The sequence below is a fragment of the Callorhinus ursinus genome, unplaced genomic scaffold (assembly GCF_003265705.2).
Source record: "Callorhinus ursinus isolate GAN/ISIS: 27379988/994484 unplaced genomic scaffold, GSC_fseal_2.0 scaffold5, whole genome shotgun sequence".
NCBI lineage: Eukaryota > Metazoa > Chordata > Mammalia > Carnivora > Otariidae > Callorhinus > Callorhinus ursinus.
Window position 1 is genome coordinate 67528272 of NW_027397067.1, and position 24737 is coordinate 67553008.

General features: G+C 41.7%; 1 protein-coding gene across 2 annotated transcripts in view; it reads left to right on the forward strand.

Annotated features, from left to right (window-relative positions):
* The window catches only part of NSMCE2 (NSE2 (MMS21) homolog, SMC5-SMC6 complex SUMO ligase), a 209579-nt gene that overhangs the window by 105644 nt on the left and 79198 nt on the right, over positions 1-24737 (forward strand). The gene's annotated exons all lie outside the window — the stretch shown is intronic.

Consider the following 24737-nt stretch of genomic DNA (forward strand, 5'->3'; position numbering starts at 1 on the left):
TCCAGCCCCTTGTGAGCAAGGTTTGTTTCACAGCCAGAGACATCGTGGGCATGAGATCGGTAGCCACCCTGCGGACCCCACAGTAATGGAAGTTAGGTCAGGTGGCGTTGGAACACGAACTAGTCAAGCCTGTCACCACTCTGTGTACCTGTCCTACATTTGTGGATTAGTACAGCAGCTTAGACAAAAGTGAACATTTTCTAAAGCAAACCTGGCGGTTTGGTATGCTCTATGCTGATAGGAGAGCTTACCAAAAGATCATATTCCCTTCCTTTATTAAATGTTTAATTACCTAGGGAGAAGATGCACGTGGTCAGCATTTATTAAAAAAAAAACACCCAGCACTTTGAAAATTACCTGTATTTTTCAGAATTTACATACATCTTATCATTTTGCCAAAGTGCCTGATACAGTTTCATGACTCCTCCAAATAGGGCACTACATACACTGTACTGTGAATAAAGGAGTAGAGTGAGCCAGGGGAGGAGGGTCACCTGAGAAGTGGTGAGGGTTTGACCCCCTCTTCCTGCCCCTCCATTGTCATAAGCCCAGCCAACTGCCTTCCTTTTCCTTTTTCTCTTTCCTTCTGTTGAAGGTGAGAGTCTAGATAGGGATTCACTAGCCAGAACGGAGAAGACAGCTGGGTTGTAGAATAGAACTTGCCTGAAGTTGGGTAGCATTATGGCAAGCTGAAGTTTCCAGTTTTCAGAATTGTACAGATCTCCTCAGATCCTGATAGACCCTTTGTATGGAAGCCACCCTTCCACACTCTTGAGTGCATGAAGACCCTGCATAAAATGGCCGAGGAAACAGAAGTTCCTCTTTCTCCCTCAGTTCTTTCCTGGCGTGTGTTTTTCTTCAGCTCTTCTGCAGCCTGAGTCTCTGCCTCAGGAAGAGTTTACCCTAGGGCTCGATGTCATTGGGTCAGTCCCTGTGTGTGTCTGTGTGTTGTGTGTGTGTGTATCTACGTTTTGGTTTTGTTCGTTTGTAATACACTTTAGAATAGTCCTTTCTAACCAAGCATTTCTGAAAATTTTAGGATTGACTGTTTAGGCAGTCTAAAAATTACCCTTGGCAAATGTGCAGGCGCATCAGATTTTGGGTGCAATTCTGTGGTATTCATGCACTCCTAATGTCTGTTTATGGATCTCAGCTAGATTCAGAATCCCTCTCCCATGATGGAATTCCCAAGTTGTCTACCTGCGTGGACCCCTGTGGGGTTTGAAAATACGTTCGTTCACCTGATACCCATTAAATGCCTACTCCGTGTCAGGACCCATGCAGGGCACTGGGGTAAGGTGAAAAGGACAGTGGCCCACGCATCAAAATTTCCACTGTAGTTGAGGAGGCAGACGAGGAAACGGACGATTACAGTACAGAATAGATGTAATAGTAGGGGAAATACGGGATACTTTGGGGCAACACATCAGATGGGTGTTTAATTCAGCTTTGGGACATCAAGAAATTCTCCTTACAGTGACACCTGAGTTATTCTCCCAAGTAGAAGGAATGCTGTGTACAACGTCAAGGGCATTATCGACTTGTACGTTACGTTGAGAAATTTGGATTTGATTTTAAAAGGTTCTAAGTTGGGATGAGAACCGATCTGGGAGGAAGCTAAGTGACTGTAGCCTACAGAGAACAGGTTGGGAGAAGCAGGACTGGAAGCTGGCAGACTTTGGCAGGAAGCCAGGCAGACAATAATAGTGATTTTAACTAAACTACTGACTATCAAAGAAGGGAAAGAGGCTGAGTGGAAAGAAAATGAATTGGAAACCGCAGAATTTAGTGACTGACTGCATTCATTCCTTCAACAAATATTTGTCGTGCTGCTGTGTGTTGGGCCCTCTTCATTCTTTTGCTGGCCACCCCTGAGTCCTTTGAGGTGAAGATTCCTGATTCCCTTTAGCTAAGGTGGTAGGGAATGTGTGAAATTTAATATGGAAGCTCAAGGTACCATCTTGAACCAGAAGCCTATCCGGTACCTCCTGATGAATGGTAGTGAAGTAGACAAGACGCCATCTCTGTCCTCAAGTCCAGTGGCAGCGACTTCCAGGCCTCTGGCATGATGGTGCCATTTGCCAGAGATGGAACCGATGTGTCTCAGACGAAAGGCCCTGGGCAGCAGTGCTCCTTCAGGCTGTAAATGCCCCTCCTGAAGTTTCAGGATATCCCTGTAGGTGAGAATCACCATGCTTAATGACAGATGTGTTGCTGATGGGAGAAAGTTTCTACAGAAACAGTATTCGGGGAGGGGGCCGAAGAATCACTGATAGAGAGGGTAGTTGGAGCCAGGAAGAATATGTTGAATGAGAGGGGGGCGCTGAGGTTTGGACCTGGCAAAACCACAGAGAAAGAAGAGGAATCTGATGAGAAAGCCAAAGAGCACAGAGAAAGTAAAAGATGTTCCAAGATGGAGCCTGAGGGACAGGAGGGAGGGGTAGCCGTGCCGCAGCCACAGTCCGCCTCAGGGTGTGCTGGATAGGCTTCTGGCTCAGGATGGGGGCCTGAGCTTGCATGCCAAACCTCACACGCTCACCACCACTTTGGCTAAAGGGAATCAGGAATCTCCACGTCAAAGGGCTCAGAGGGGGCCAGCAAAGAACAATGAAGAAATTTTATGCTATGTGAATTCTGTCTCAATAAAGCGGTTATTAACAAAAAGAATGATGAAAAATTCTCTTTTAAATGTATTCTAACATCATTGTTATACTTAAAAAAATGAATAAACTATAAGCATCCATCTGTGTTGGGGGTGGGATGGGGGGAGTGAGGGAGATGTCGTCCACAAAGGGAGAATAAATTTGTACCCAGTTACCTACTGACATCGCACGCCGAAAGCAGTGGAACAGCACCTTAGATATTAGAGGGAGTGTGCTGGTCACATTTTACAGCCAGCGGAGGCATCGTTCCTTGAAAGGGCAACAAAAAGATCATCTTTGACATTGAATGACTCGCAAAACATCCCATTCATGTCCTTGTCCTGAACAACAAAAATGCAAAGAGATCTAGAGCCAAACAAGTAATTAGAATTAGGAACCCAATAGGGGAGGAAATCAAAATAGAGTATTTGTTTAAGTGGTATGGAATTACTTATGAATAACAGTTGTTAATGTAGTAGTAAGCCATAATGTTAACAATAAATGATTCCTCAAAAAACTAATATAACAGACCAGTAGTAATGGGGACCCACAATTATACAGTGCTTCAACAGTTTGACAGGCAGAAGGAAGACGAAGGAGTGCCAGGAGACTCGGTGCCGTTTTAGGGTTGGCTTCTGTAAAGAAATCGAGGATGAAGAAAATTCTGAGTTAAGCAGTACTAGTGTGGAAATGAGATGAAAAATTTCTTGGCCACGAGTCGGGATAGAACATCTTAATATGGCTAAGGAGAGGGTTGTAAGGAGAAAACAATTTGGAAGCATAAAAAGCAGAATGTAGTTTAAATTAAAACTGAACATATTCATTACCACACAGTAACAACCCTATTCTGTTAGGAGACAAGTATTCAAATTGTTGTTTGTTTTTTTTTAATCCAACCATATTAATTTGATCCAGAGTCATGCCTTAAAAAAAAAAAAAACAGGGCATATAGCCATAGATGCAGAGGAAATTTTTAAAAATATATTTGAAAAGGGTAATATTTTAACCCTATCACAGTAAGTTCAACCTACAAAATGAATGACCAAAAATAAATTTATAAAAAATTTAGATGGCTAAAATTGACAAAAATAGGATTAAAAGAAAGACTCCTCCCCCCCCCAAAGTACAAATTCTAGACATATTTATCAGTAAATTCTGTCAAATCTTAAAGGAGCAGGTATTTCCTCTGCTTTCTAATCTACTTCAAAGCATGGAAAAATATGGAAAATGGTCCTGTTTATTTTATGAAACTAGAATGGCTGTGACCAAATTCTGTTTTTTCTTTTTCTTCAAAGGTAAGAACACTATCACTTAAAACTAAATGTATGAAATCTTCAATCAAATATTAGCAAATAAAATCTAGGAGCCTATTGAAAGAAATGGAAAATATGATCAGTTCAGACTTGTTTCAGTAATGTAGCATTTGCTTGTCATTAGAAAATCAGTAATATGGTAATCACATTGAGGGATCTACAGAGGAAAGCCTTTTCCTTCCTGTGAGCCAAGCAGTACTCTGGTGATCCAGCAGTGAACCCAAGTAACCCACTCCCTTTCTTTGTAAAACTTAGTTCCGGTGGGAGAACAAAAATAAATAGATAACTGTTACAATAAGCACATATAAGATTTTGATGTATAACAGATTTCAAATCAGTGGGGGAAAAGTTGGCTTAGTCAAGAAAAAGTTTTGGAACCATTGGCTAATGTTTTATAACATAAATCCCAAGTTTAGACTTTACATTAAAATACATTCCAGATGAACTGAGGAGTTTAAATGTTAAAAATTGAAACCAAACTATGGGAAGAAATCAACAGTGACTACTTGTACTACATTATGTTCTGTCAGATCTTTTTCAGTCCTGTCAGAAGTCAAAGTGCTTGGAAAGATTTATGACCTGAAGGATAATGGTGCATTGCTCCCGAGACAGGACAAAAACACCTACTTCAGACTTGCAAACATTCAACAAAGCATAACATGTTGGCAAGATTTATTGGAGGGTTTCATCTAGGAAGAACTGAAATATCCAGGGGCAAATGAAACAGCACTGATACGTAAGTCCAGCTGTACCAGCAAGACTAAGGTTTCTGGAATGCTTCCTGCACGCTAGATAGCATTCGGAGGCTTTACACGTAGTACTCAAAACAGTCATCCGAGGTAGTGACGGGTAGTACTTTGCATACTTTACAGGGAAGGCTCACAGGCACAGAAAGGTCTCTAGCTTTAGGTCTCTAGGGCACCCAGGCTAATAATTGGCAGAGCTGGGATTCAAACCCCATCTGGTGCCAAAGTCTGTTTTCTCAATCCTTAATGCTGTACCAAACATGTCTTAATTTTCTGACTTACTGTAGTTCTCAAAAAACAGGTTTCTGAAGATGAATTCAGGGAAGGAAGAAATTTAACTTAATCTGTCTGAAGAATGAATTTGGGTGATAGCTTCCCACCTCGCAGCTGCAGATCCCCTGGGAGCCTGTGAGGGGTGCTTTTCTCACCTGCATCCAGTCTTTGCCAGAAGATATTTGTGGGGAGGGTTTGGAATTCGGGTTTCATTCAGTTGCCAAAACAACTTCCAGAAAAATCACCCTGAAGAATTTTTGAGTAAAAGATTTCCCTGTTTACCCCACAACAAATGAGTGGACTTCGAATGTCACTCCGTTTTCATCAAAAAGTGTTTGCAAGGCTGGTTTTTCTCCGTTTGTGCTCATCAGCAAGGCCCGCATTCCGTTCTCTTTCCCACACCACAGAGGTTTGGAGGCCAGAAGATTCTGGCAAGCGAGAAGACTCAGTGCTTATGCTGAGCAACACTTTTAAGCAAATTTCCCCCCCAAAATCTGCCATTGTTTTAATATTTGAAGTATGGGATTTTTTTTTTTAAGTTTATTTTAAGATGGCATGGACTTTAAAAACACTGAGAAACACTGTTTTACACTTGTACTTATATTAGTATGGGAATGTTAAGATGTTCACAAGGTGTATTTCAAAAACAGCACGCCTTTCTGTATCCTCCCAGATTTTCCTAGCCTTCTTATTTTAATTAATCTGAAAAGGACTGAAATGTTATTAGAGTCTCATGATACCATTGAATTTCTAGTTACCCTTCTATTTTTTAAGAATAAGTTTAGTGTAACTCTGTTAATTTGAAATGTGGAAATGTTTATAGCATAAAACGTCTATTTCCTCATCGTAAGTGAATACTTACTGAAAAATAACCCACTTTTACTAGTTTTTTACTTTTCTCATGAATTCAGGTTTGTCTGCAATTATTATAGCTATAATTTCTTCTGACTTTTATTTATTTTGTCATGTCTCTTCCAGACACTTAGTAGGTTCTGTATTTTAAATCAGTCTGAATCCTGATCTTTAAATGAGATGTATGTTGATACCTGATAACAGTGTTGATTATAACATTAATATTAGCCTGCATATACTAGTTAGATGTATATTACAATAAAACAGCATGTACAGTATCTCTTTTTTATAAAGTAGAACACATCTAAGATACTTCCATATGGAAAAAAATCTAGAAGGATATATACACAGCTATTAAAGTGGTTACCTTTGATGATGAGACTACCAGTGATTTAAGTTTTTATTTATATGTATATCCAAAGTTTTAATAGGAGAAATGTTTTATTTCCATAATTTAAAAGTTTAAATTAACAGTGGAGCAAGAAAGTCAGCTCTAGGACAAAATAGACAAATGTCAGTAGCTATCTCACCTACCAGCCGTACCGTTTAGAAAGTATAATGGTGGGGGGAGACCAAATAAACAAACGATCTTATTCTCAGTAGTAACATAATACATAAAATGCCCAGAAATGAAACTTAAGAAATACGTACATCTTTTCAAAAAGCAAAAGCAAACCAATTTTTCTGAGGTGCTTGACACAGTGGGAAATTATATTATGGGCTCAGTAGGAAGACATGATTTTTTTTTTTTTTTTTTTTTTTTTTTTGCCAGTGCAAAGAGAAGAAAATTCAGTCTTTCACACAATGGAAGGAATGATAGTTCGTTGAGTAGAATCAGTAACATGTAGTGCCTGAGTAGTTACGGAGCTCAGAGAAGTGCTGGGGACAGTGATATTTCCAAATTTCCCAACTTAAGCGGGACAGAAGAGGAGCTCATTAACAAATTCAAGCATTATTAGAACCTTTTATTGAGTGCCTGTTATATAGTAGTCAGTGGGATAGTTCTTTTTGTTAATTAGCTGATTTCATCTTGACCGCTATCTGAAAGTTATTAACCCCATTTTTTTAGATAAAGAAACTGCCTTTTTAAGCAACAATAAATCAGCTGCCCAAGATCTGACAGGGGCAAAGTGTCAGAGCTGAGATTTGAACTTGGACCTATAGTCTAAAGTTTTTTCCCCTACAGAATAGTACACTATACCTTTACTACAAGACAAAGACCCCAGAAAGAGAAGCAGGCTTGGGTTATGATACTGAGTCTGGCTTTTTAACATACTGAGTTTAAGAGATTTTTGTTCGCTGGTTTTACTTTCTACCTTATCTGTGATCTGTTTCAGGAGATTTTTCGATTTCTCAGATGTTCTACTGGGTGAGAAGTAGTAGCTGCATAAACGTTGGGTAGACAGTACAGATCATGTTATAATTAAGCCTCATAGCTTGTCTTGTAGAAGCCGCATCCCATCTAACTTCTCTTCATTATGGAATTGCTAAATTAATATTGTGCCCTTCCTCCACATTGCTTAAAATGAAGTCATATAGGCAGTCTGATTTACAAGGTAATTATTGCATATAGGAAATTAGATTTCCTAAGTGTTCCTCCACACAAGAAGAATCCTGAGAAAAAAGTTCATTCTTTTGGGGAAAACTGATTTTACTCTCTTGGTAAAATGCTACGATGTATTCAGTTAATTGACAAATCCCACCAATTATTATTGTTTTCTTTATTTTTAGATTAGTGTTTAGGAAGCTCCTCAGAAAGCCTAGAAGAGATCAAGTATTTTCAGGTCTGTTTAAGTGTGTGCTTCTAAAGCTATAATTAGGTATCTCTCTGAATTCAGCCAGCTAATTTATTTTTAGTTTTTTATTTAGTCAAGATTTACCTTTTGGAACTAGGCTTACAATCTGGTCCTTACTGATGTCCAATTATTTCATTTCCTTTGACTTTAATAATTACATTTAATAATTCAAACTCCCAATACCTCTGTTCACATTCGTGACTCAGTCATGTTTAAAGATGTCTAATAACTAAGGTCTTATGCATTCTTTCATATTCTGTTTAATGGCTAGATGCATGTCAGTGCGTAGTGTTTGAGTCATCAGTGTGCCACAAAACACTTTATCAAGACATGTGCATCATCAAATAATTAAATTACAACTATAGCTGTAAATGGGACCCAATTTGCAAAAGCAAATAGTGTCCCCTTTAAGAGAAAGAGAATTAACAGTACTCATCATTCAGATTCTTAGGTTTAAGTAGCTCTGACTTGCTTTAAAAAAAAAAAAAAAAAAGCCGAGCGTGTATTTCCCATATATAACAAATTCTTAGTCATTGCTATTTTTTCTATAACTGACGACCCACATAGATTTTTTTGCTATATTTTTTATCTATGTGCCTTGGTTTGCGTGTGTGTCTTTTTTGTGTGTTTTGTTTGGCACAATGAAGGATTATAATATGATTAGCTCATAAAATCCTCCTTTTTAAAAAGATTTTATTTATTTATTTACTTGAGGGCGGGGATGGGGTGGAGGGAGAGGGACAAGCAGACTGCATGCTGAGCGCAGAGCCCACCGAGAGGCTCAGTCTCAGGACCCTGAGATCATGACCTGAACCGAAATCTATCAAGAGTCAGATGCTTAACTGACTGAGCCACCCAAGCACCCCCAAACCACCCTCCCATTTCTAAGGCTGTGTGACTTTAACCCTAATTTCCTCTGGGCCTTAATCCTTCTGCTAATCGATGTGGCTCACTTGTCCAGAATAGAACCTCTGTGGTGCAAGTGACTGATGGAGATTGTGAAGTTCTGTGTGGACAGTTTGGTCTAGGAATGAACCCATTCACTCAGCACATACATGCCATGTCTGTCCTAGAAGAGCTCACATAGTCCAGTAGAGGAAGGTGATGGTTTTAAAACATGGCTCCCAAAATTCCTTGACACTCCTCCCATCACTTGATGGGGCTACGCCCTCTCCCCTTGAATCTGGGCTCTGTGCCTGTCTAACCGGAGACTATGGCAGAAGTCTATTCAGTTCCTACTTAGAAACTACCAGTTTCTGGGCCCAGGCCTTAAGAAACTAGCAGCGTCCACTTCCTGTGTCTTGGGACACTTGCACCTGGAACTGAGCTACCATGCCGTGAAGAACCTAAACTGCTCTGTGGAAAGACACAGGCAGAGAGGAACTAACAGCCAGCACCTGCTTGTCAACACAGGGAGTGAGTCATCTTGGAAGTAGATTTTCCAGCTCTGGGAGAGCTGCACCAGCTGACACTGCGTGGAGCAGAGACAAGCCATGCTCGTGGAGCCCTGCCCAAACTGCAGATTCCTGAGCCTGTTGGGTTAGGCCACTAAGTTTTGTTGCCGGAGCAAGGACATAGTCACATAAGCCATTTTGAAGCAATGTAGAATTATGATGGGCAACAGTATGTACCAGGGCTCGCAAGAACCCTGAGGAGAGACAGCTAATCCTGAATCAAGGAAGACTTCCTCAGTGAGACAAGTGAACTGAGTCTTGAGTAAGAGTTAGCCAGGTGGAGGGAACAAGGGTGAGGTGTTCTGGGCAGAAGGGTCAACAGTGTAGTCAGAAGCAGAGGCAGGAAGCAGCGTGATGTGCATGAGGAATTAGGAGCACTTAGGGGTGGCTGGAGCATAAAGCTGGCGATAGGAGGAAGTACTGATTGATCTAACCAGAGAGATCGGCCGACTTTGAGTCCTGGATGGAGGTCCTTGTATGCCAAGTGAAGGCATTCAGACAGTTGGGTTTTTGTTATGGTCACAGGTAGTGGATGGAGCAGTCTGATCTCACTGGTGTTTTAGATCCCTCAATTTCACTGTGGGGAGAGTGGACTTTGAGGGTATTAAAACAGGAAGCAGGAAGACCAGTTAGTTAGGTGACCATTGCAGTAGTTCAGGCAAGGACTACGAAGGCCTGAATTAACTGCAATGATGGGGAGCAGCAAAAGAAAATACATTCAAGAAACATTAGGGGGTTAAAAAAGAAAGTATTTAGGAGGTAAAAAGAAAATATGTAGTAACTGTGGGGAGAAAGGGCGAAGTAAAGGAAGACTGTTGGATTTCTAAGTTGGGTGACTGGCTGGATGCTAGTACCCCCAGAAGGGAGCAAAATGAGAGGAGATTTAAGCGACATAAAGATTTGGGACAAGTATTGTCACAAAGGTGACAACTGGAATGCTTGCTGGATGAGCTCCCCCAGGAGAAGGACGAGAAGAGGATATAACTGGGAGTAGTACCCTGACATTTAAAATGTGGTCAAAGAAGAAGGAGCCCATAAAAGAGATGGAAAAGAAAGATCCAACAAGTTCCAGGAGAACCAAGAAGGAGTTGTCTCAGTAACCAAATAAGTAGTTTCAGGTAGGCGGGAAATCCTTTGTGTCAAACGTAAACAACCAGGTCAGGAAGAATAGGCAGGGATGAGAAGTCGCTTCTGACTTTAGCCAAGCTGGACAAAGCCAGGTTCCCATGGGCGAGTGAGTGGGAGGTTAGAAAGTAGGCCCACATGATGTAGCTGCGGGAATGGAGACAAGCCGGAGAAGAGCACAGAGCACGAGGAGGTCCGTGGTGCTGGTGCTGGTGGTTTTGGGGGGATGGAAAATATGTAAATGCTTTTATGACCCAAGGAATCCATGGCAGTAGAAGGAAGACGTGAAAGAGAGAAGGGGAGGTGGGATTCATGCAGTAACATCCGCTTGGAGACAGAAGGACAGAGAGTCAAGGGCAGTCCTTTGAGATTGGAGGAATGCAGTAAGGGTGGTATAGAGGTACATAATTTTATAGGAGCAGGGCAGGAAATTGAAGATCCGAGTTGAGGGACTTAATTTTTTTCTGTGAAATAGGAGTCAAGTTTGTCCACTGAGAGAAGGGAGCAAAGCAGGAATAATAGTTGTATTGAAGAAAGTGATTTGTTTTCGAATAATGTTTTAGAGAAATGGAAACAAGGACTGGCTTACAATAAGCAAGAGGGATTGATAGGAGACCCTGAAGGCCCAGTTGATGTTGAAAACCATAGTTTTGTACTAGTAACCGTCTGCATGGTTATTTGATTTTTATCCAGGGGAATGCCCTCACCCTTAAGCCACTCAACACAGGACACCCCCTCCCCCCATTAACTGGCCCCATTGGCAGAAGAAATGGGGAAAAATGGTGTGGTCTCAACTATGATCTTCAGTTTCCACAAAGAAGAAAGCAAGGCCTCCAGGAAGAATGAAGTTTTGATTACAACAGTGAGATCGAGTACTCTGGGTAAAGCTGGGGAATGATTGCTTCTTTTTTTTTATTATTTTTTTTAATAATGACATCAGAGTTCCCAACAGCAAAATGGAAAAGATCTGGAAAGGAGTCAAGAATGAGAAAAGCCACAGATGAGAAAATGCCAAGGAGTAAGAGGTTGGGGTGAAGGAGAGAGGTGGGGGGATGTGGGCTGGTGATGCGACTTCCTTTTAGTCGGTGGCCAGAGGGTGACACAAAGAGACCTGGTTGGAAGAGAATACCTGACGTATCTTTTGTATGAGGCATTGTGGTGATACAACTGACTGATGGTCCCGACCAACTTCTGGCTTTCTCACAGAACTTTGGAAAGAGGAAGTGAGAGTCCTGTACCCATCAGGGACAGACTCATGAAGTTCAGAGCAACAGCGTGGACCCTGGTTGAGATGGGGGCTCCCTCTGGGCGAGGGCTGCCACAGGCGTTGCAGTGGGGTGCCAGGGGCCTTGGTTGGGTCTCCCCAGGATTGTAGAACAGCATTTCCTTCCTTGCTGCTCTACTCCTCCCACAAACTGAACGGTAATAATCCTCTTGAAAATATAGCTTATATTAATACAGGCTTTGTAGTTTGTAAACGGATGCTTTCAACAACTCTGAAAGACGGGGTAGATAATGTTATTCCAGTTTACAGACTAGAAAGTGAATCCCTGGGGTTAAGTTCATACTGCTAGTCAGTGGCTGAAATAAAAATAGGAAGTAGATCTTGTAACTTTTCACTTTTTTCAGCTATTGCAGTTTTGGAGCTAAAGCTAGACTAGGCTCATCTACACCAACCTCCCCTCTTAGAGATGAAGCAACTGAGTCAGCAGCCTGGTGGTAAAGTGGGGGGGGAAAAAAAAAACCCGCACAGATACCACACAGGTTGGGTGTTCTGTGAAGCCGATTCTGAGGTGGAGATTGAGGTGCAGAAGTCCCCTAGGGAGTGCTCTTGGGACCAACACTTGTGGAAGGGAAGGGAAGGGAAGGGAAGGGAAGGGAAGGGAAGGAAGCAGGATTGGGCAGGGGGAAGTCAAGCTGATGATCCAGTCTCCACCAGAAGCGTCAGCAGACCCTGCAGAGAGTTCTGAAGATGGATGACCCTTCAGAGCTGTTCCTGAGTTGGGAAAATAAGGCCAGGCCTTCATACCTCTTTGACCAGCCATCAGATGCCAGTCATTCCCAAAAGGGGCATGGTCTGGAGCAAGGTGACTCCTTAACTAAAGTGGTCTCCAGCGAGGGCTGAGAGCAGGGCACTTGCTACCAGCAGGACTCCTGACTGTTTCCTTCCTGAGGAGCCTCTGGAAGGCGCTTCCCAGTGTCCGCCATGGTGGACTCAGGTTATCTGGACATGGGTTTAAATCGTGCCTCTGCCACCTCCTAGCCACTCACTAAGCTAGTTATGTCAGGCGGGTTCTGGGTAAGGATTCTGTAAGCTTCAGGATCCTCTACTGTAAAATAGGAAGAATCACGTGAGAACTAAGCCTTGGGTTTCCTTATTTGTGAAATAGGAAGAATAGTTGTACCAACCTTTGGGGAAGGTTAAGAGGATCCAGTGAGATCATAAGAGTTCCCAGAGTACCCATCATTTTTAGAAAATTAGTTATTATTTTACCATATGTAAAGTATCTAGTTCAGTGCCAGATACGTAATATTTGCCATGAAAGTTGCTCAATAAATAATAAAAATGTTCCAGAAAGCGTCAGTGATTTTCTGGAGCCCAACGTCTGTGTCAAAGCCAGAGCTGGAATGCATCCTACCATACTACTGTCTGGTTTGGGTTTCAAATCAAGGAATATGGGAAGAGATACCTCTGTGGAAGTCAGAGTAGTGTGGTGGAAGGGAGTGGGCCCCTGAACACGACTTCACCTGGGGGAGTCTGATGCCTTGGGCTGCACCACTAGTGTTAGCCCAATATGAAAATGCGTTTTTCAGAATGGAACCAAGAGGATAAAATTAAAGATGAAGTCATCTAAGTAGCAGGATTCCATCAAAACAGCACTGTAGCAAAATGATGATTACAGTTTGGGACAGGTTGCTTTGATTCCTTGGCACTAAGTATCTATTATGTATATGATTGCGCATGTATATAATACATGACTGCACTTTTGTGCATTCCTACCAGTTCTGGTTGTTTTCCTCAGCAGATCTGGATTCTAGTCCTGCTGTCTCCTTCATTTATTAGATGTCGAACCAGGGATGATTCTCTTTCTGGGCTTGAGTTTCCTTTCTAAAATGAGGATTTGGATCTCGGAGAGCCCCTTCCTGTTCTAGCATGGTTTAACTCTTTGATTTCCGGCATACCCTACAGCACAGCTAAATTTGAAGACAAAACGTGGCCACATCATCCCCCAGATAAAGGATCTTATTCTGTGTGTTCAGAGGAGCACAGGTGTGGAACAGAGCCCACGGAGAAAAGTATTCAGTAGCTCTGGCCAAGAAACCCCTGATATTGACATTACAGTGAGGAAGAGGAGAAAAGCACTATCTTGTGAATCAACCAAAACGCTCTGTAGTTATCACAGAATCATGTTCTTACCTGTAGTTTTCTGTGGAATTATCCAAATTCATTGTGGAACATTTATGGGTAGCCACTTTGGTGCTGGATCGTGTACCCGAGCCAGTTTATGTGGGCTGAACCCCAGCTCTATTCATCCAGGGAGAGAATGGGAAGGTGGTCCCGTTCAGAAGGTTGGAAATGCTGAACTTTTTCTTTTCTACCAGAAAACTATACTTAGATATTCAAATGCAGTCTAGCTCCAACATCATAAGGCTTTTATTGTTTGTGGAAGCATCTGGTTTTTACTTTTTTTCATTTGGCTTCTTTGCTCTATTACTATTCTTATGCAATTGGGTTTATGACTTGAGTGGCTTTTGAAATACCAGCAGTTAAACTCTCATTGGAGATTCATCACACAGAAGGCATTTTAATATAACTCTTATTAGTATCTTCAATTCTGGGAATTTAATCAATACTGACTCTTTGAAATTTTTTCTTGCCTGAACCATTATGTATTTTTTCAGAACAAATATCTAGTCCTTATGATTTTGTAACCAAGGGATTTAAAGAAGAGCTTTAGGGGCACCTGGGTGGCTCAGTTGTTAAGCATCTGCCTTCGGCACAGGTCATGGTCCCAGGGTCCTGGGATCGAGCCCCGCATCGGGCTCCCTGCTCGGCGGGAAGCCTGCTTCTCCCTCTCCCACTCCCCCTGCTTGTGTTCCCTCTCTCGCTGTGTCTCTCTCTGTCAAATAAATTTAAAAAATCCTAAAAAAAAAAAAAGATGAGCTTTGAAAATAGGTCAGGCAGACACATCTACTTTGGTTTAAATCTAGTCAGGTGAGGCAGTTAGAAAAGCAACTTAGAAGCTTTTGAAAAGCATTTGTGAAATCAGTTTTTTGTAATTTTATGAAAGCTGCCATCTGTATACCTAAAGTGTGAATCAAACCTTCCTTTAGCTTTGCCAGTCTCTTATTCATCCATTCATTATTCATCTCTTCATTGTTCACTTATTAATTCCCCAGATACTGCTCTAGGCACTGGGGTAATGGAGATAAATCAGAAAGACAGCGTTGACTGCGTGCCAGGCCCTTTGAAACTTGGGAACTGTGCTTATCTGGTGTAATAGAGTAAGCGTGACACTGGGAGTTCAGCTGTCTTCTTAAACTCACTGGTAGGCTGTGTGACTTGAGGCGAGACCCATTCTGAGAGTGTTTCCTCATCTCTGAAATAATTTTGTTCACCCTATTTACATCATAGCTTTGATATAAGAATCAAATGAATTAGTAATTTTGAAAGAGACTTGAAAAGGATCAGGCATTATTACATAAAAACAAGTGGTAATCTTATGATTGTGGTAGTGGTTTTGATGACTTTGTTGCCTCTTTGGACAGGACTAAGGATGAGTAAATTTTTATTGTTCTCTTGAACTAGACCTGTGTGTTATGACAGACAGCCTTCACCATTTCCACATGTACAACCATGCTGCCTCTCCTCCATGGGGCAGAGACTTGCCAGTGACGTAGCTGGGGGAAATGATATCTATAGCTGGTGAAAGTTACTTCAAAAATATTATTCAATCCACATATTGCATTAAATCAACAAGTATTGGTTAGATGCCCAGACTAAGTGGGCAGAGAGAGGCATAAGGGATGAGATGGCATCTGTCTTCCAAGTGGCCTAATAGAAATCATTACCTTAATTGCAGGTTCCTAAGGATCTGGACAGAGATGTCCAGTTGGCCCTATAATGTTTCCAGGGGCCCTCTCTCTTAGACATTGGAATGCCCATGTATCCCTTTGGGATCATGGAACAGATCATCTTATGAGGAAATTAAAAACTTACTTCTAGCTTCATGTTTGATGTACTGCCAGGTTTTAGGTCTCCCATGCTGGTGCCCTAGGACGAGACAAGAGGTCCAATCTTCCCTAGAGCAAACCCAGTTTTGGACACACTTTAAGAATTGCTGTCAGATATCAGCTCTAGAGTACAGAAAGATTACTGTGTTCTACTCACTGCTATCTCCCAGTGCCAAATGACTGGCTCACTAAAAATGTTTTGAATAAATAAGAGCTTCAGTCTACCATTTAGAGTCCTTCTGATACCCTGATAATCCCAGATGGCTTCTTGAAGGCAGGGGCTATATTTATTCATCTCAAGATGTCCAGTGTCTGGCACATAGTTGGTGTTCTGCGTTTTTGTCAAATGAACACATGGACAAGCATACCCCAGACTATGATGGATGCCCCAACATGAGGAATTCCTGATCTCTCCCTAGAGTAAGCCCTCAAAAGAGAGAGAGTGACCTACTCCCAGGAAGTCTGAGGCACAACCCAAAGCAGCCTCTGCTACAAATGTGAAGTTTCTTTGTTTTGTTTTTTCATAAGCTTTTTGTTTTGTTTTATTTTCTCAAAGTATAGTTGACACACAGTGTCCTGTTAGTCTCAGGTGTACAACATAGTGATTCCGCAGCTTTGCACTCTGCTGTGCTCACCTCAGGTGTGGCCACCATCTGTCCCCATGCAACACTGGTACAGTACCACGGACTATGTTCCCTACGCTGCACCTTTGATTCCTGGGACTTCCATCATTCCATAAATGGAAGCCTATACCTCCCTCCCCCCTTCACCCATTTTGTCCATCCTCCCACTCCCTTCCCCTCTGGCAACCATCAGTCTATATTTAGGGGTCTGTTTCTGCTTTTTTGTTTGTTTCGTTTTGTTCTTTAGATTTCATATGTAAATAAAATCTAGTAGTATTTGTCTTTCTCTGACTTATTTGACTTAACATAATATCCTTTGGGTCCATCCTTGTTGTCACAAACATTAAGATTTCATTCCTTTGTATTGTTGAGTAACATTCCATTGTATGTATAGACTACATCTTTATCTGTCCATCTATCAATGGACATTTGGGTTGCTTCCATATCTTGGTTATTGTACATAATGCTGCAGTAAACAAAGAGGTTGCAGATATCTTTTCAAATTAGTGTTTTGTTTTCTTTGGGCAAATATCCAGTACTGGAATTACTGGATCCTGTGGTATTTCTATTTTTAATTTTTTGAGGAGCCTCCATCCGGTTTTCCACCATGGCTGCACGAGTTTGCATTCCCACCAGTGGTGCACGAGGGTTCCTTTTTCTCCACTTGCCGACACTTGTTTTTCCTTGCCTTTCCAAAGGTGTAAGGTGTAAGGCGGTTTTGATTTGCATTTCCCTCATGATTAGTGATGTTGAGCATCTTTTCGTGTCTTTTGGTCTGGAGTGTCTTTTCTAATCTTTGCTGTTTTGTTTGAAATTTTCTATTCCACTCATTTTCCTTTAAAAAAATAATCCTCAGCAGAATGGATAACATTGATATTCCAAGAAGATACCTTGGGTATATCCTCTGCCAAGTCCCATCTGTGTCTGTTGCACGTAGTGGCGCTCGTCCACGTGGAATGGCCCAGAAGAGGCTGGGCTGTTCTTTGAAGCCACTTCAGAACTATGTAAGAGACCAAAAGGCCCAGGAGAGGAAAGAGAAGTGGGACAGCCAGCCACAGTTACTTTCTGGGAGTCTTATTACACCATCTCCCCACCTCATTGATTCTTTAAACTCTTCCTAAAGCAATAATAATACCAAAGAATGTCCTTACCTCCTCCAGTACCTTGACATTTGCAAGTATCTTGTTTGATCTTCTCAGGAACCCTGTGAAAGTGATGGGTTTTTTGTTTTGTTTTGTTTGCAGTGTTACTCTCACACAAATGAGCAGACCAGGAGCAGGGCTGGAACGAGGGTAAGGGGACTGCCGGCAACTCAGTAATCGAGATAAATAACTTTTAATGCAGTATTTACAAAATTAAAACTTGCAGGATCTGACAGGGCCAGGACGAAGGTGAGAGAGGAGGTGTGAGACAGGTAGTAAGTGCAGGGTTGGGTTCTGTCATCATTTAAAATTCTGTTTTGTTCATCATTGACCCCGGGGGGGGGGGGCGGCGCATTAATTTTGACATTTGGAATATTGCATTAAAATATGATTTCTTCTGATTGGTGAGTTTCTGTGTGGGCTCTTCAGTTTTGCCCCTGAGGCCACTGCCTCCCCCACCTCCCCCATCCAGCCTGCCTCACAGATAGATAAGATAGATGCCCTGGGTCATACATACACCTGTAAGTAGCAGAGCCTGCTTTTGAAACAAGGCTTTTCTGCCTCTTTCTGTCCCACCACGCAGCCACTTGAATGCCTAATTTTATTTGTCTCTGAACATCCATTGGTCTTTTGCTGTTGTTGTTCTTTAGATTTTCTTACACTTAAAATAAACCCCATTATTGGACAGTCTCTTTAATTACCCCCCCCCCGTGATCTTTCCATGTATTTTTTTCTGTAAATGCCTCTTAGGTAACCTCTGTTGTTTTAAGTTCTTTGACTTCCAAACATTTCTGGATGAATCTTATCTCAAGGGCACAGTAGGAAATTGCTGCCTTGCTTAGAGCTAAATTCTGTGACACAGATTAAGAACCTATGAGTATAGCTAATTCTTTTTTTTTTTTTTTTTTTTTTTTTTTAGAAAGAGAAAAAACAGGGGATGCAGAGGGACAGAGGGAGAGGGAGAATCTTAAGTAGGCTCCATGCCCAGCATAGAGCCCAATGCAGGGCTCAATCTCACAACTCTGAGATCATGACCTGAGCTGAAACCAAGAGTCAGACACTTAACCAACTGAGCCACCCAGGCGCCCCAAGTATAGTTAATTCTGCATGAGCTGGGAGAGATGCTTTATTTTTTTTAAACGCCCTCAAGTTATAGAACGACATAGTGATTAGGATAGCAACTAGGAATTCAGCAGCATGTCCCATAAACTCAAAATGCCTACAGACTTTGCTCTTTAGTGAAGTTTCTCGGATAATGAAAACAGTCCATGGCAACAAGAACAAAAAGCACTGTCCCTGTTCACCTTCTATGGCAGGAGGGTGCATAGGACTATACGGAGCTATAAATTATCTTTTTCTGTGAAGATTTTGTTTTTCTAAAATATATATCAGTTGGTCCTGCTATCTAGTTGGGAAGAACAGATCAATTTCCTTGTGCTTGGCCTTACTTCTGAATAATTTACAGGCATCCTTGAGAATTTCAGGTCTAGCATACCTGTTGGTGGCGGGGTCGGCAGGTGGGTGGCAAACAAACAGAAAGTACTGGCAATTTGAGATTAAAAATAGAAGGGAAAAGAAAAGACAGCAGTAGTAGACTTTGGGTTTGCTTTTGTTTTTGTGTGTGGGGGGGGTTGTTTTTTGTTTTTTGTTTGTTTTTGCAAGTAAGTCTTAACAGAGGTAAAGGGAGTTGAGGGTAAGGAAACAGACTTTGGAATTACTTATGTTTCAGTGTCTGTCGAGTAGGAGGAGTGATGTTAGGAGTTATCGTGTCCCTGGGAATTTCATAGGCTGTAAAAACTCTGATTTATAAACAAAGGCAGTGAACATTTGGTTTGAGGAGCAGACAGAGCATATGTTTTCTTTATTGCCTTACTCTAGTGAGCTCAGACATGTATAAGGGCTTCCATCCATGTGGTATTTTTATGAGAGATTGTGGGAAGTGAGACTACAAGGTCAGGGCCCACTGCTTAGGAAGTTGAAGGCTAGGCTAGGAAATGGGTATCTTACAGGTGATACTGAAACTATATAGGAGACTTTCGGTATAAACAACAGTGTATGCCAAAAAAAAGTTTAGATACACAAACAGTTTAATCTGGTGGCGTTATGAAATAAAGAGAAGAAACCAGAGACTGGGACAATACTAATTTGTCTATGAAAACAGTAAGTATTTTGAGCACTGTTTTTGGTTGGTTAAAAGTGAGAAATGTAAGGGACCATGAGATAAGTGGCAGAGGAAATTGGCATTTGTCACCAGGACTTACATTGGTTGTTAGAAGGAAGGAGAGGGGACCCCAAGGTTTTCTCATGAATGCCCTAGAGAACAGTCACTCCTTACCAACAAATGCAAAAGGAACCGATTGGGCATGAAGGAATCGATAGTGTATTCAGTTCCACACGCGTTCTCTTTGAAGCACTCGTGTGATGAGCAGTTAAAGGTTGCTGGAGATGCAGACCCCGGACTGGGAGAAAGAGGAAGGCTAAAAATAATTATTTTCGATACTATGTTGATATAATTTCGATATAATGTTGAAGTTTTAGCAGGCACAACACAGAGGGCTGAGATGGACACACAGCCACTGGCTAGAAAGAGGAAGAAGCCGTGTAGGAGGTGGTGTGTGGTGGAGGAGGTGCGAGATCCCAAGTAGCGTGGGAGCCGAGGGCGGAAATGATTTCAGGAGGAATGGTGTGGCCAGCAGTGCCCGGGCCTGCAGATGAAAACTAATGAGTAATCACAGGAGTAGTCTAGAGCTTAGAGAATAAAAATTGAAATCCAAGAAGAGGAAGAGGGCCAAGAAGTTAGAAGCTAAAATAAGAGGCGATTCTATTGGAAGTCCATTGTGTGAGCTTTAAATAAAGTGAACTTGATGGATGACGTTTAAATCTCTGATGTTTTATCAGTTTCGAAGACTTTTTTTTCTTTAATTGCCAGATATTTGGGAAGAGATCTTTCGTATTCCCACAAAATAGGAGCTTCTTAGACAAAAGCTTATCTTTGCTCATTCCCCAAAATAGATTAAGATTAATTTGGCTCTTTTACTTTGAGTAAGAGAAGCTGGTCTACCTATGGCTGACTTGCTTTTATGTGTCCAATAGCATTCCAGAGCAAGAAAGTAAAATGCTGTTTTCTTTCATTTTTTTTCTCTTATTATCTGTGGAGCAAACAAAAGCATACCATCCTAAAATGGCATTCCTTTGTATTCTGCTCACTGCTTGATTAATTTTTTTCCTGTCCCTGACATAACTTTGGAAGAGGAGATTTTTTACAGCAGGAGTTTTGATAGATGTGAACATTCCATGATCACAGCTTTCTACAAAATCATTAACACTCTTGTTTTATGCTTTGAGTGTTTGCTTCTTGGCAGGAGTTCATAGAATCTGACTGAATCTAAGAGCTTCAAGGCAAAGTTGAATCATTTAGGTCTGTATTACAAAGGATAACTTAATTCACTTGAGTCTTCATAGTAAGACATCCTGAATCAGTTACTGTCATCGTCATCTATAGTTAAAAACAATCAAATTAATCGATCAAGAGCCCTTTACCAAGCTGCGAGCACAACAAAATACAAGGAGCATAACTGGTTAACCTGTGCACGGAAGCCTTTGTTAATTCATTCTGTCATTCATTAGTACACAGACACTTCATGCCAGGCTGAAGGAAAGGCCAGTCACTGCCCTTAGGGCTCTTCAGGACTAGTGTCTTTACAGAGAACACAGTTTCCAATATGACTCAGTAGTAGATGTTAAGTAGTAGTAAGCAGAGGGTGCTGCAGGAAGAGAAAGTGTGAGGAGAGCATGGTAGAGAGAGAAGTTAAAAAGTTGGAAATGGTAGATGGGATACAGTTTATGCAGATCCTTACGTCACTTGCTAAAGAATCTGAATTTTATCTTGAAAGCACTGGTGCACGAATTGTTTTAAACAGAAGCAAGTCATGATCAGCATTATGTTACATTTGGGGTAGAATGACAGATGAGATTTAAGGAGGAGGGAAAACTAGAGGCAGGAAGACAGTTGTCTTTTTGAAGATACTATTAAGGTGGGCATGGAGAGAAGGAATTGAAGTCGAGAGATCTTTGGGAGGTAGCAGTAACCGGTTGAATGGAAAAGATAGGAGGGCGTGAGAGGCAGGGTAGAGTCAAGGACACATTTGCAGCTGAAATGCCCAGGCAATGGGGGAAGACGGGGTGCAAAAGACAGAAGGGTCGGCCTTTGGCTATCTCTGCCGTGAGAGAGATTACAGCAGCTGAGTCATCCAAGGCTGATTCAGTCCCGGACATGAGTCCTACCTGTTCATCTTTGAAACCAACCATGAAATAAATGGCTTTTGGCCTCTCTGAAATTGAGACCTTTGGAACAGTGCTGAATAGGTATGAATCAGGTTTCATAGGCAGGAGCCTCCCGAGTTTCTACATCAGGAGGATGCATACTTGCTTTTATTGCAGTAGGATACCTGTCCGATGGTGGTTTTCAGTCGTGCTTTTTAATAACTCCGTGATCCTCTGTCTGTTTTACATTTCACCCCGATAATGATTATTATACTTAGTACTCTGTGGCTTCAAAAAACAACAACATTAAATAATTAATCTGCATCATATCCCTGGGAGTTAGTAGGTGGTTATTGCCCCATTTTCCAGATGGGAAAACCCAGGGAGACACTCGGTGAGCGACCTGCCCGAGGCTCCTTGGTCTCACATCAGCAGAATTCTACATCTGCAGTCACCTTTATCTTAACACGCCCATACTCTGTGCTCATTGTCAGTCTTAACCTATTAGATCACGTTTACCATTTCACTTAACTCAGAAATCTCAGTGCTCAGATATAGAAAAGGGCAGGCAAGGTACAGGAAGGAGTGAAAGTGGCCAAATGACTCAGCCCTGCCTATGTGGAGGTGGGGAGGGGCCAGGAATAGGAATATAAGCAAGTCTTAACTCCAGTGTATCCGGGGAAAGAATGCCCATTTTCCAGTGGAGCAGTGACATCATCTTGGTTAACAGACCAGCCAGTCTTCTATGGTACTTTGGTGCAAATTGAACACTATACCCAGCAGCAAGAAGATGATTATTATAGAAACTATTATATAAAGACTGTGTATATACACACACACACACACACACAGACACACACACACACACACGGCTGTGTGGTGTGTTGGACAGAGAACTGACTTTGGAGCTAGACAGACCTGGGTTGAAATGTCTTCCAAGAGGAAGCTGGGTGACATTGGCCGGCTCCTTCTCCCACAGCCGTGTGGGAAAGATCAGATGGTGACATATGCACCTGCCCAGCGTGCAGCCTGACAGTTCCTGCTTGCCGTTGCTGTCAATAATTTTGCTCCCATTCAACAACAAGATGTAGTGCTGAAAGAGCCCTCTGACTTTTCTGCTGAATGACAGGAGCAGGTAAATTCAACTTTTGAGGAATTACAGACTCTGATGAAAGGAGCCATTGAAACATTGTGATATTGAGTCAGGGAGATGGGGTATCACCCCTGGTTGGCTGACAGATATGGGAAGGTAACTTCAGTAGGCCAGTCATCAGCGTGTGCCTTCCAAAACATTATAGTCATGTTACAGTAAACTTTTTATATTTATTGCGTCACAAAGATTTATTGAAGCGATAAAAGTTATTATGGAAAACAGTGTGCAGTAACTATGGTAACAGTTATTTGATCTCTCAGTAATTAGCTAAGCATTTCATTGCACAATACTTTCACAATGCCTTCCTGGTTAGTTCATTAAACAAAATTAGCTTTTGTTTCAACTGCCTTCCTGCAGCGTCCCAAATTTGATTTTAGTTCAGAAGAATTGGAAAGTGTATTTTAAAACTACCTTTCCGATTTTCAGCTTATGGACCTATTTGAGGTTGCAACTGGTTTTTATTCCATTCCTTCTTCAGACCACAGTACAATCGTGTGATTTCTCAGATGGTCCTCCAAAGTGTGTCTCAGCTTCGTCGAGTGGGCTTAGAAATGAACGGTAAAGTTGGAGACCAGTCCCTTACTTCTGGCTCCCTTCCTGGCCCCGATTGCAGACTGGGGACGGCTGATAGCCTTCCTGTGACTTAGTTTCTATACCTGTGAAATTGGGTTGCTGAATTATAAATCTTATTATCCTGAGATTTCATCACTGGGGTCATTTCTTGATGAGAATCTGAAGTCTCCTGAAAGGGCAACCTGGAACTGGTAGGAACCTGGGTTTTCTAAACACCCTGTACCAGCTGCCTCTTCTGCCCCATTCAACATAACTCAGGCTGTGTTCAGGTACCTCTCCTTTTGAGAGGTGGAATGTGTTCTAGATGATTCACCTCAGTGATGATGTCATTCTCAGAGGACTTCCAGAGCTCTTAAGACAAGGGCGTCTCAAACAGTTTAAGAAAGGTGTATTGATTGGGGCGGGGGGGGGGCGCCTGGGTGACTCAGTCAGTTAAGCATCTGCCTTCGGCTCAGGTCATGATCCCAGGGTCCTGGGATTGAGCCCCACATTGGGCTCTCTGCTCAGCAGAGAGCCTGCTTCTCCCTCTCCCTCTGCTGTTGCCCCTGCTTGTGTGCTCTCTCTCTGTCAAATAAATAAATCTTTAAAAAAAAAGACCTATCGGTGTACACCCCCTCCTCCCCACCCCCAAAATACAGGTGAAGCTGAATCCATACACGCTGTTTGGCAGACTGGAGGTCCTAACCACAAGGGAAGGCTTCAAGCATTCAAGATCGCAAAACAGAAAAATACTGAAAATGAAACAAAAAAATGTCTCAACTTATTTACTAAAAATGAGGTTCTAAAGTAAGTTAGCAAAACAGGATTTTTAAAAATCCAGTGCAGGTTTCTTGCATTCATTTTAGTTCCTATCAATTTAGTGATGTTAAGTTCATTTAATTTTTTAAAGACAATACTAGCTTTTATAAACTAGTTGCTTTCTGAGTTGTGAGTCAGGCTCTTTTCTCAGTTAACTGGACAACACCCACCAGTTTTCAGTTGGGCAAGTGTTTTTGCATATGAGCCATAACATTTCCAGTTGCCTGCATATTTATTAGGCTAATTAGATTGTTTTCTGTGTAGGATAAACACATGTTTAGTTTCACTGACTAGGGTTAAAAGAGAGGGAGGCAAACCATAAGAGACTTAACAATAGAGAACAAACTCAGGGTTGATGGGAGGGAGGTGGGTGGTTGATGGGCTAAATGGGTGATGGGTATCAAGGAAGGCACTTGTTGTGATGAGCCCTGGGTGTTGTATGGAAGTGATGAATCACTGAATTCTACTCCTGAAACCAGTATTACACTATATGTTAACTAACTAGAATTTAAATAAAAACGGGAAATAAACAAAAAGAATCTAATGTAAGAATCTATTTGTTCTTGTTGTTCTTGATTGGTCTTAAAATTTTTCTTGGGCAATCTGAAGTTAATAAAAATAATAACAGCGGAAAATAAGTTATCCTAGGTGACCTCATCACCTGACTCATTGTTTTCCCCCATCTTCCTCATTCCTGCCTTGATTCTGTGTGATTTTGACATCTTCACTGAAAAGGCCCCTAAAACTCT